Consider the following 12,367-nt stretch of genomic DNA (forward strand, 5'->3'; position numbering starts at 1 on the left):
CCATGGCCCCAGAACTTCTGCAGGCCGGGGCGTGCCCCCAACCCCCCAAAACACCTCAAAACAACAACAGTCAATCTCTAATGTTTTCATTAGACAGGCTTGTGTGAATTTGAAATTAAATGTAGTTTAAAATCCAGTATTTGCCTTCCGTAGAGTCATACAGAATGCTGGAGTGTGAAAGTATATTTAATATCTTAAATTCACTTTCAATATCAAAAAACTTTTTAAAATACCAAATAATTCATATTTTTACAGGACAAACAAATCAGCAACAGAGAAAAATTCATCTTCAGTCCTAATTCTAAACTATCATGGATATTTTGTAGCTAAATGCTTGTAAATGCCCATAATTACTTCCTTGAGGTAAATTAGTAGTGACTTCAAGATGGGAATTGCAAACTTAAAGAAACTGCCCATTTTAAGGCCTTTTACTAAAGCTGAGAAAAACAGAAAGCTCATTATTTACCGATGGAAGCCTCAGGTCTGAAGTCCCGAGTTTCCTCTACCGTCCGCCTTACTGCCTCTGAGATCTGGCATGTTTCTTTCTAACCTTTAGCTTCTTTTTTGGTCAACGGGGAATCGGTGCCAGAGCCAGGCGATCAAGGGGTATCCTTGGCTGCAGCTGTGAAGACGCAGCTCGAGGAAGAGCGTGGGCGGCAGAGGCGGGGAGAGCTCGCTCCTGGGAGGCGTGTGCAGAGGCGCCAAGATGGCGCGTGGCTGAGGCGAGGCTGGGGCGAGGCTGGAGCGAGACTGAGTGCAGAGACCGTCCGCCAGGCTCCCCAGCAGAGAGCACCCTAGCAGGCCCCCAAATGTGTGTCAAAGCAGATGCTGGCCCTTCAAGCCGAAGCTCTAAGAACCAGCAGACCAGCTTCTCACACACAAGGTCCAGGGCCAAGGAGCAGGTGAGTCTGCCCCCAGGCTGATCAGAGCCCCGTCTCAGCTCACTGGCCTGTGGGTCTTGTGGATGTGAACTCTGTTGATTTTCAAAGGTAGATATTTGGGGCTCGCCTCTCAGGTGGTCTTTAAAAGTTGGGGTGCCTGTTGTGGGGTTCAGATCCTTCACTTCTCAGGGAGACGCTCTTCGTGTTGCGTTGCACGCTGGCTGGGATGGGGCTTAAGCTGAGCCTGTGTCCCAGACCCTCCTGCCTGCTGCCTGTGGGCCTTCTCCTTTGCCCCCTGTATAGACGTTGCTCAGATAGTTTTTCCTTTTTTTTTTCGGAGGAAGTCGTTCCACATGTAGCTGTAGATTCAGTGTGTGTGTTGCCATCTTGAAACTGAACTTGATTTTTAAATGGAAGTAGTTAATCACATATTTTTTAAACAGCACTGAAAGTAAATCAGTATTTCTGTCTTCCTCCTGAACAAGATGAGTATTTTTAGAATGCTTTCACTTCTTTTAAATATTCCTCCCATGGTCGGCTCTGAGTAGCTTATCCATCTTCTGTGCTATTTTTATCTAGTATTAATTCCATTTTGTTTTTCAATACAAAAATTATCCTTTATTTATATTTTTAAAGTAGACTTTTTTTTTTTGGTCTTTTTGCCTTTTCTAGGGCTGCTCCCGCAGCATATGGAAGTTCCCAGGCTAGGGGTCTAATCAGAGCTGTAACCACCGGCCTACGCCAGAGCCACAGCAACGGCCAGATCCCAGCAGTGTCTGCGACCTACACCACAGCTCACGGTAATACCGGATCCTTAACCCACTGAGCAAGGCCAGGGATCGAACCTGAAACCTCATGGTTCCCAGTTGTATTGGTTAACTACTGAGTCATGATGGGAACTCCAAAGTAGACTTTTTAATTTTTTTCTAGTTTTTTTGGCTATGCCCACAGCATGTAGCAGTTCTGGGGTCAGGGATTGAACCTGTGTTACAGCATTGACCCAAACCACTGCAATGACAATGCTGGATCCTTAACCCACTGCACCACAAGGGAATTCCAGTAAACTATTTTTTTAAGAGCAGTTTTAGGTTCATGACAAAATTGAGTAGTAAATACTGAGAGTTCTCATATACCCTTACCCCATTCTCATTATTTTTATAGTCAATTCTTACTTAAATTTACCAGTGGATTTCCTACTGCTCCCTTTGTCCCATACCTCCCTTCTGCATTTATTTTCATTAATGTGAAGTGAACCTCAATGATAATTTCTAGAAAAGCAAAATAAATATATCTATAGGCTTTCAAAGGTGAAAACCTCTACTTGTTGGGTTTGTGAGCTAAGTTAGTAGAATTCCCCACCCCCACCCCCTTTTTCATGTTTTTGAGGAGTGAGGTCATCTTCATGGGCATTGTTTTTTTTTTTTTGAGAGTTCCGTGCTCGCCTGGCTGGGAGGCCTCCCAGGAGATGTTTTTTGATATGCCTCTGTCCACATTCAGTAGTGCTCATGAGTCCCCAATCAGTATTTGTTTTAAATCATCTTAGAGAAGGGTTGCAAAGATAATACAGGAGGTTCTCATATATCTTTCATTAGGCTTCTGTTACTACAGTCCTTAGCCTACATTTGGCCTTCAGCGATTTGTTAAATATTTCTAGCTAAATTCTTCCTAATGGCTTTTATGGTGTCTAGAGATGTTTGTCCCAGCTAAGTAAAGGCCTGGGTCCTGTTTCTCCTTGTGTATGCCTCTTTTCCCTCTGTTAGTGGTTGGCTCTGTGACCTTAGTTTTCTGATGGGTTCAGGGAAAGTTGTTAATTTGCAGTTTGTCCAGCTTGTTCCTTGTTGTAAGTGGGTGTGGTGTTTTCCAGCGCTATGGCTCCAAGTGGAACTAATGTGGGGGTTAGTGTCTTCTTCCAATTTTCTGTACTACTCAGGTGTTGCAAATCTGGGATCTCCACTGGCAGCCAACACAGCTTTGGTGCTGCTGGCACAGTTAACTATCTCTTAGTTGCAATCCTGGGTTAGTAAGCAAAGATTCTTGGGTCTCTATTTATGAACAGGTAGGTGGGTTTTATTTCTCTAGATTTTTGGTTCTCCCTTTGTAGAAAGTTGTGGCTAACAATGACTCCATGGGGATTCCGCTCAAGATAGAAATGACCTAAAAGAATACCTTTCCTTTTTTTAGTATTTTCTGTTTTATAAGTTAGATGGACTGCCTACGCACCTCTATGTCACTTTCTGTATAATCTGTTTTACACGTGATTTTATTCTGTTTTATTCTGCTTCCATTTGTTTTATGTATAATAGATCGGAAGTTTAAATAAATGGGACATAATTTCATCTTTTGTATACCATGTTAGTGCTGATGATATTTCTTTATTTAGCAAGTACTTTCTTTCTTTCTTTTTTTTTGTTTTTTTGTTTTGTTTTGTTTTTTTTAGGACCCTACTCGAGGCATATGAAGTTCCCAAGCTAGGGGTTGAATCAGAGCTGTAGCCGCCGGCCTGCGCCACAGCCACAGCCACACCCACACCAGATCCAAGCAGAGTCTGCAACCTACACCACAGCTCACAGCAACTCTGGATCCTTAACCCACTGAGAGAAGCCAGGGATGGAACCTGCGTCCTCGTGGATATTAGATTCGTTTCTGCTGAGCCAAAATGGGAACTCTTCAGCAAGTACTGTGTGATCCCCTCCTGGGTTCCAGGAACTGTGCCAGGATGTGGGTGTTTAGTGGGGAGCAAGCAGTTAAGTTTCCCACTTTTTAGTATTGTAAGAAATCAGACATAGTATAAATATATAATTACCAACTATGAGAAAGAAAATTACAGGGTGCTCTGAGACCTAATTTATGTTGGAAGGACTTCTCTCAGGGAATGACTTTTATTTTATCTGCAGGTGCAGCATATGGAAGTTCCCAGGCTAGAGGTCTAATAGGGGGAGTAACTTTTAAATTGAGACTTTGTGGTGAATAAAATTTAGGTGAAGTATGGAGGGTGAAGCATGGGAGGGAAAAGCATGGCAGACACAGAACAGCATATGCTAAAACATTTTGGCGGCAAAGAGTGTGGGGCATTCACAGAGTTGAGGGAAGGTCCAGTGTGGGGCTAAAGTGTTGTGAGTAAGGTGGAGAGTGGTGTGACATGAGCTTGAGGGAGTGGTCAGAGGCTGGAAGATACAGGGTTTTGAAGGAATTGATGTGTCATTTTAGTCCTGCCAGCCTTGAAAAGGTTGATCTAGTTTACATTTAAAGAGGACTGATGAAAATGGAGAGAAAATGGGAATAAGTTGATAATCAGGGTAGTCTGCACAAGAGAAGACGGTGGCCTGGATGAGGGCAGTAGCAATGGGGATTGAGGGAAGAGAAAGGATTCAAGGTACAGTCTGGATGGGGAAGTGGCAGGATGATGCTGTGTTTGGGGTGGTGTTGGGGGCGAGGGAGCAGATGGTGTCTACAGATTCTTTCCAGCTGATTTATTCACTTTCTCTGCACATGTAAACAAGGGAAGAAACTGTTGTGTGAGTCTGTTTCTGTGATTTTTCAGAGCAGACACCTGCTGTACAGCCACCTAAGCCTGGTTTGCCTCACCTGCAGTGTTCATTCTACATGGTTCGGTGGGACTTTTCCTTCTCAACCAGATTGCTAGTTCTTTGGTGGGGGTGCTGGGAAAAACTGTTGCTTTCATCTCCTGTACTGCACAGCAGTTAGCACAGTCCTTTGCTCAGACGCTGACAATCGTTTTTGTTCTTTTTTTTTTTTTTTTTGTCTTTTGTCTTTTTAGGGCCACACCCGTGGCATATGGAGGTTCCCAGACTAGGGGTCCAGTTGGACCTGTAGCTGCCAGCCTGCACCAGAGCCACAGCAATGCAGGATCCGAGCCACATCTGTGACCTGCACCACAGTTCATGGTAACACCGGATCCTTAACCCACTGAGCAAGGCCAGGGATCGAACCTGAATCCTCGTGGATGCTAGTCAGATTTGCTAACCACTGAGCCACACGGAAACTCCTCATTTTTTAAATACATTTCTTTTGAGTACTTTATATTTCTTCAGTTGGACAAGATTTTACTTTCCCTTTGGACTGAACCCTTCTTTCAGATTCTAGTCCTTTGGTAGACTGTGGTGCACTTGACATATTGATTATATATTCAAGTTAATTTTCCCTCTGCTTTTTGATTTTAGTTGACAGTAGAATTGAGTTGCTGGGCCAGCAAAAAGCCAAGTGCTTCATCCAAGCCTGATAGTGGTATTTGTGAGGTGAGCTGCTGAGGAACACATTGAAGCATTTGGCACATGTGTTTTTCTCTTTTGCCTCTGTGGTGAGACATTTTCCTAGCTGTGCTTTGGATTTTTCCCATTCCAGTTCTGAAATTTCCACATGGGGTTTAGCCACTTGGTGAAGTGCTTTCAGATTCCCTGCTTACTATCAGGTTGGTTTCAGCTGTGAGACCTATCATATCTTTCTGTTTTTCTGGACTTGGGTTTACTGCGCCACTCGATGGTCTCTGCCTGTATTCTTTCCCAGTATTATATAGGTGCAATATTTGGGCTCTTCCTTTAACAGTTCTCTGTCCTCAGGGAAGCACTCCATCTTGTCTGTGCCATGGTTTTTGATTTTGACTCTGCTGCTATCCAGCTGTGACTATTGCAGCCTGGATCACTCAGACGTGGTTTTTAATTCAGTATAATTTTTTCATTACTCTGTTTCCTAGTTGCTGATTCCAGTCTGTCTCTTTTAAAAAAAAAAAAGCCAATTTTGTCAGTTTCTTTCTTTCTTTCTTTCTTTCTTTCTTTCTTTCTTTCTTTCTTTCTTTCTTTCTTTCTTTCTTTCTTTTTTTTTTCCTATTTGGCAATGTCGAGATTGCCACTGCTCTTGACAGCTGCTATCCAATATGTCATTACTCAGCCTTGGAAGTAATTTTAGAATGTTGTGTGCCCCTGACTGTGGAACATTGTGTTACCAATGTCCTGAGGGTGGTACATCTGAAGGTGGGAATGACCTGAAGAAGAATCTGTGACATTTGAACAATGCCTTACAGTTTACAAGGGACCTTTAAATCTGTAATCATGTTTAGAACTCACAGTACACCTAGGAGGGTGGCAGCACGTAATAACTTCCTGTTTTAAAGTCAAGGAACCTAAAGATCATGAAGTTAAAAGTGTTTTTCCAATGTTGCCTAGCTAGAAGGTAATGGAGCCAGACTTTGAACTTATATCCCAACAGTGCTCTTTATACTATATGATCTTGTCTTTGCAACATCATTTAAATTTCAGGCTGAGATGGACAGGCACAATTGGATCTGGCAACTTGAACAATGTTATTAGAGCCTAGTCTTTTTGTCTTGGCTCTGCCTTCCTGAGTTGACTTTATTGACGCTCTTCTCTTGGGGGATAGTATGGCTCCAGACTCATATTCTCCAATCTGGGGAGAAAGGAGAACATGCCTCTTCTGCAGAAGTACAGAGACTGCGTTGCATTGTCCCAAATTGAGTTACATGTTTATCTCTGAGCCAATCACTGTGATCAGAGGGTTGTGATGCTGATTGGTAAGCCCTGAGTCACTTGATCTCTCCTGGTGTTAGAGATACAGTCAACTGAGCTTAAATCACATAACAGGAGAGAAGGAGGGAAGTTGTTACCCAGAAGAAAGTTGAGATATTGTTACCAGAATAAAAGTGAATGCATGCTGGGCAGACAAGACATGAGATGTCCTATGTGCTAGATATTTTCCACTTTCTCCTCAGATCTACTCACTGCTCTGCTCTGTGCCCAAGGAACCTAACTTGTATAAATGCTTTGAGGCTCTGCCTTTCCCTCAAGTTTCCAACTGCACCTGGCCAATGGAGAGCTCTGGCAGGAGATGAGAGTCAAGGGGAAAAGTGAGGTCAGGATGTTTATTCCACTAGCCCCTTTCCTGTGAGGCACGCAGCTGAAGCTGAGGGTCACAGCTCCTGCCAGGCAATCCTCTTTACTTTGCTTGCCCTATATCCAGGGTCTGCGAACTGCTTTCCTTGTTCTTTCAAGCCTGGAGTGATAATACTCTGGGGTATTGTACAACCCCTTTTAGTTTCCTTACAGTCTATTCACACTTTGGTAAATGGTCCCTTCATTAAACTGTTTAATAAAATTTAGTAACTCAAATTATTAAATTTAAGTGTGCCATATCTTTCCTGCCAGGGCCTGATTGACCCCTGTGGACAGGGAAGTAAAGACCCAATCCAGGCCACATGAAAAATGATTTGCAGCTTCTGTGGTGTTAGACTAGAATTGGAGAAGATTTAGTGGGCTATGGAACTATGACTAAGGGATGTGTGAAGGATGGCCACAGCAAACAGGGAGCAGCATGTTTTTTTGTGGTTTTGTTCATAGTTGTTAGAGGTTTCTAACAATGTGTGCTAAAAATGAAGTGAGCTGCCCTAAAGGTAATGAGTTTACCATCATCAATGGTATTCACCTGGACAGTTCTAGTAACTCATTTTTTCAGGGGCTTTTCTGAAGGGGATTCCTTCATCAGATAGTCAGTGGGCTAAATGATCTTGAGACTCCTTTTCTACACTTTTATTCATGCAGGAATTGCATTTTCAGGGGAAATTTTCATTCCTTTTGTCCTTTTAAAGACCCACTGCTTTCTCACTGCTGGGCAGATCTTTTGGTGTTGAGACCAGAGTTTGTGGATGCACTTGCTTTAGGTTAGTTTGCATTGATCTCCTGGGTCATTCTGGTTCCTACAAACCCCCAAATCCTCTGGTGTGAATGGCACGAATCAGAAGTAGTAAGCTGGACTTCCCGTGTGGCTCACAACATAACTACTCGGTGTTGCTTCTACAGAAGTAGTGAGCTGTATTTTGTTACCTTGTCAGTTACATGCTGAAGGCTTAAGAAAAACCTCACCTGTGCCTTTGCCACCACAAACTGGCAAGTGTCCCCAAGTGGAAACCATGGGGAGGTAACCTCTGATACTCAATCCTAAAGGTACCATGTTGTCACAAAGAAACTAGCTACTAGTCCCAGAGAAGTAAAATTACATCAGCAACAGGAGTTCACTGTACATTGCTATTGGGACTAACAAAATCTGTGAGATGATATTCACATTCTCTTTATAAGTTTCTACATTTGAAAAATTGATAAATATCTTCTAGAATTTTATAGGATTTATCAGTAACTTTCTCCCCAGTCTTATTTTGTTCAGAAGGAATCAAATTTCTTAGAGACAAATTCTCCTACCCTGCCAGGTTTTTATGGACCTACTATATCAGCTGGGTCTGGTTACAAGTGACATACTGATCTGGCCAGCTTAATTTAAAAGGGAACTTAGAACTGAAGAACCAGGCTTGGAAAGGATAATTTGCAGAGCAGCAGGAATCAAGAGAAGGACATTGCTGCAGGTACAAATCATCTCTTATTAAATTTCTTTCCATGAATCATGATATTCCAGATGTGCAATTGTGGGAATGAGTCCTGCCGGGCCCTTTGGGTCTCAAACCTATCTTTGGCTAGAGGAGGGCATTTCATCTTGACTGAAAGTCCCACCAAAGTTGCACACAGTGGCAGAGGTAACGTGCCTGAATGCTAGGAAAATGGAAACCATTGTCCACATACCAGCTCTCATAGCAAGTGAGAAATTACCACATGAAAATGGAGATTGAAACAGGTGTTACAATAGTTCTGAGATGGTATAGCCTATCCTAGAGAAGTGGATTGTGGTTAATTTGGAAAAGTACCAACACTTAGACATATGTTTAAGAAATAGCCACTCGGAGTTCCCGTCGTGGCGCAGTGGTTAACGAATCCGACTAGGAACCATGAGGTTGCGGGTTTGGTCCCTGCCCTTGCTCAGTGGGTTAACGATCCAGCGTTGCCGTGAGCTGTGGTGTAGGTTGCAGACGCGGCTCGGATCCCGCGTTGCTGTGGCTCTGGCGTAGGCCGGTGGCTACAGCTCCGATTCGACCCCTAGCCTGGGAACCTCCATATGCCGCGGGAGCGGCCCAAGAAATAGCAACAACAACAACAACAAAAGACAAAAAGACAAAAAAAAAAGAAATATCCACTAAGAGAAATAACATTATTTCAAAGGATTGACTCCATTGTTCCTCTTACTTGTGGTTTTATTTTTATTTATTTCTTTAAAAAAAATTTTTTTTTCTGTCTTTTTATGACCGCACCCACGGCACATGGAAGTACGCTGGCTAGGGGTTAAATCAGAGCTGCAGCTGCCGGCCTACGCCACAGCAACATGGGATCTGAGCTGCATCTGCAACCTATACAACAGCTCATGGCAGCACCGGATCCTTAACCAATCAAGCCAGGCCAGGGATAGAACCCATGTCTTCATGGACACTAGTCAGGCTTAGTACTGCTGATCCATGACGGGGAACTCCTAATTTTAATTAAAAATTTCTTTATTGGAGTATAGTTGACTTACAATGTATTAGTTTCAGGTGTACCACAAGTGAAAATAAATGAGTATTGCTGTGTTCCAATAAATCTTTATTTATGAAAAGAGGCAGCGGTAAGATTTGGCCCTTAGGCTGTATTTTGCTGAACACTGATCTAGGAGGATACTTTAGGAGCCCAGTCAAGGCCAGCAGTTGCAGATTTAGTGTGAGTGAATAGTTTGCATAATAGCTGAGTCCTTGAGCATGTTGTGATGGGCCCTGAGGATATGTCTAGTACAGAGGAAAGCACGAGAGACTTTTTTATCAGGTGGCCTGGGTTCATGTCCTTGGTGAACCATCTGTGATTGAGGGAAAGCTGCTAGAGTTTGCTGGGTCTCAGTTTCCTCATCTTTAAAATGGGAAATGTAATTAGAATGCCCCTTATGTTTGTTTATTTAAATGAAGTCACTTATGAAAGATATTCAGCAGGGAGCTTGACACGTAGTGTTCACTGAACACTCTGTTTCCTCTCTTCTCCTTTCCTAAAGTTACGTGGAAAGCATAAATTGCTTAATTAGGGCACCACTGAAAGATTCCTGGCATTTCATCCAGCTCAGGAAATGTTTGCAAAAAGCTGATGCCATATGTCTGCAGGCTCTCAGAAGCATAGAGTAATAAGGATGAGGTTAGTGGGTAAAAGGATGGAGAAGATGTGGTCCCCTTGCTTTCTTTACAATCCTCTCCCCAGCCTGGTCTCAAGTTAGAGATGGGCAGCCTCCCTTCCAGGTATTGGGTGGTTCTGAAGCGTATTAATAAACAGGAATTCCTTTGGAGGGGATTGTCCATCAGGCACCAGGGTAACACTTGAGGAATCTGGGGATATTCAGCCTAGAAATATGTCAGTGTCTTTACATGTTTGAAGGGTTAAGCTTGTGGAAGGAGGGGGCACCTTCTGCTGGGGGTCCCACAGAACACAAGTAGAAACAGTGGGTATGGAAGCTGTGGGCCATTCAAAAATGACATGGACAGCCTGGGGAATGGGGGCGGTTCTTAGTGCTAGAAATCTTCAAGCACAGGGTTTCTGGGATGTTAGCAAGGGAATAAGATCTGACTGGGGCTCTAGATCAGGCCCTCCAATTCATGAATCTTTTTGGAGCCTGTGGACATTCAGAACAGGGTATGAGTTGTTTCTGGAGATCAGTTGCCCCAAAATATTAGCTGTAGTCTGTGCCTAGCTAAAGACAGACTCTTTGCTATGATTGAGGAATAATAAACACGCACCTTCTGGGGAAGGATACCAATAGATAACATTAATTGAGCTCTTAGAATATGCCAAACACTCATATATGTACTGCAAACGTTTTATTTTATTTAATAGGTGGGTGCTCATTGTTTTTGTTTTATAAATGAGCAAAATGAGGTCAAAGGAATTTATATATTTTTGCCTAAGACCACAGCCATATAAGTGACGCCAAAAATATGAACATGAATATTCTAACTCCAGGCCCACTCTTAATCTCCATTTTGTTCAAAATTAAATAATTAGGCCTTTCTGACACAACATGGTGCCAGATTAGGTGCTCCTAATTGTGAAAGCACTGACATACATCCACATTTAATAAGAAATTGTATTTCTGGAGCTAAAACTGTGAAAATGTAATGAAGACAAATGCCCCTTTTTAGCAAAATTAAATAGCATGGTATGAGGTGCTGGTATTCAGCTTGTGGTAGCTCTCTCTGGGTAGGAAGCTTTAGGTTTAGTATGGGGTGCAGCTGTTCCTTATCTGCATATAACCTTTTGTTGAAATATCTGTAGGGTGTTTACTACAGACTCTGCTTTTTGTGGAGATCCCTTAAAGAAGTGATCCACCCTGGTAACTGGAGTAGGGAGGGGAGGAGGGGAATGTGCCAACAAGTTCAAAAGAAATTCCTAGACATAGATGCAGTTGGGTAAAAACAAAAAAAAACAAAACCCTTGAAAAACCAAAACCGTTATTTAGACAGCCGGGTTTGGGTGAGAACGGTCTTTGCGAAAATTGCTTAATCAGCCTTCTGATGTCAAAGGCAGGGGCTGAAAGGAGTGATTTGGAAGACATTTGGGAGAGGAGTTCAGACCCTTTGGATTGACTGTTAAAGGATGTGTTGACCCTAATTGACAGGTGGGTTGCACATATATACAGTCTCTTAATTCTCCAGTCTCCTCCCTGGGAAGAAGGTCTGAGAGTGCTGGCTTGCTCTGCTGATATCTTAGGCATACTAGGCTCTGTGTTTGGAGCTCTCCCATGTACAGCTGTTATGGAGATGTTAATTTTAACCTGAATTTCCTTGGATGTGAATGCTGAAAAGCTGAGGAGGGGGTGACTGACACTGATTTTCTACAGGCCTGGAGATTTTTTAGGTATGTGATTCCAGAGGGGGAAAAAAAACCCCACAGAGAACACAGTTGGAACATTTATTATGGAAAGCACAGTCCCCATCCTGCCCCAGGCAGCTACTGACTCCAGTTCTGCTGTGTGACCTTGGGAAAGGCATTTAGGTAGAGTCTCTCTAGTCTTGTTTTCCTGTCTATAAAATAAGTGTGGTGGACTGAGAGATCTCTCAGGTCAACTCTTGATGCTGTAAATTCTGTGAGTCTTAAATATTTCTTTCTCAGTGTTGAAGAGTTTATTTTAAAAATTCTCTTCTATTTTTAGATGACATAACAATTCATCCAAGAAGAATGGTGACACAATCCTAGAAAAAAAGAAATCAGTATATTTTCTGAAACTCAGAAAATTTTCATAGCAACTCAGGATGGATCCGAGCTATGTCTGCAACCTACATCACAGCTCATGGCAACACAAGATCCTTAACCCACTGAGTGTGGCCTGGGATTGAACCCACATCCTCATGGATACTAGTTAGGTTCATTACTGCTGAGCCACAATGGGAAATCCGGTATTTTCACATTTTGAAGCCCATGGTGTAAACTCAGTCTTCACTGTTTGAAACCTATGCTATTGTTATAGTTGATATTTCCTGTCTCTTTTTATTTTTTTTTCTTAAAATTTTTTTTTATTATGGTTGATTTACAATGGTCTTTCAATTTCTGCTTTACAGCAAAGTGACCCAA

The 12,367-nt window shown here is 42.6% G+C and overlaps 2 long non-coding RNA genes across 8 annotated transcripts in view; one reads left to right on the top strand and one right to left on the bottom strand.

The window, feature by feature from the left end:
• The window catches only part of LOC146396848 (uncharacterized), a 106,836-nt gene extending 106,204 nt beyond the window's left edge, over nt 1-632 (bottom strand). Inside the window, exon 1 of one of the 3 annotated variants that reach the window (XR_014827986.1) lies at nt 467-632. This is a non-coding gene — a long non-coding RNA (uncharacterized LOC146396848). The remainder of the gene's footprint in view (nt 1-466) is intronic. The other 2 variants (XR_014827988.1, XR_014827987.1) reach the window with 2 other exon arrangements.
• LOC102165048 (uncharacterized) overlaps nt 1-12,367 on the top strand; it is a 1,242,341-nt gene that overhangs the window by 660,305 nt on the left and 569,669 nt on the right. For 4 of the 5 annotated variants that reach the window (XR_014827983.1, XR_014827978.1, XR_014827981.1 and 1 more), the window contains exon 1: nt 695-902. The exons of the other annotated variant lie outside the window; for it this stretch is intronic. This is a non-coding gene — a long non-coding RNA (uncharacterized LOC102165048). Of the gene's footprint in view, nt 1-694; nt 903-12,367 lie in introns of those variants that run through there. 5 annotated transcript variants of the gene reach the window in all.

Source organism: Sus scrofa, chromosome 14 (assembly GCF_054392235.1).
Source record: "Sus scrofa isolate SSC_HxYL_T2T_F1_AM1 chromosome 14, Sscrofa_HxYL_maternal_Yorkshire_Landrace_v2.0, whole genome shotgun sequence".
Classification (NCBI taxonomy): domain Eukaryota; kingdom Metazoa; phylum Chordata; class Mammalia; order Artiodactyla; family Suidae; genus Sus; species Sus scrofa.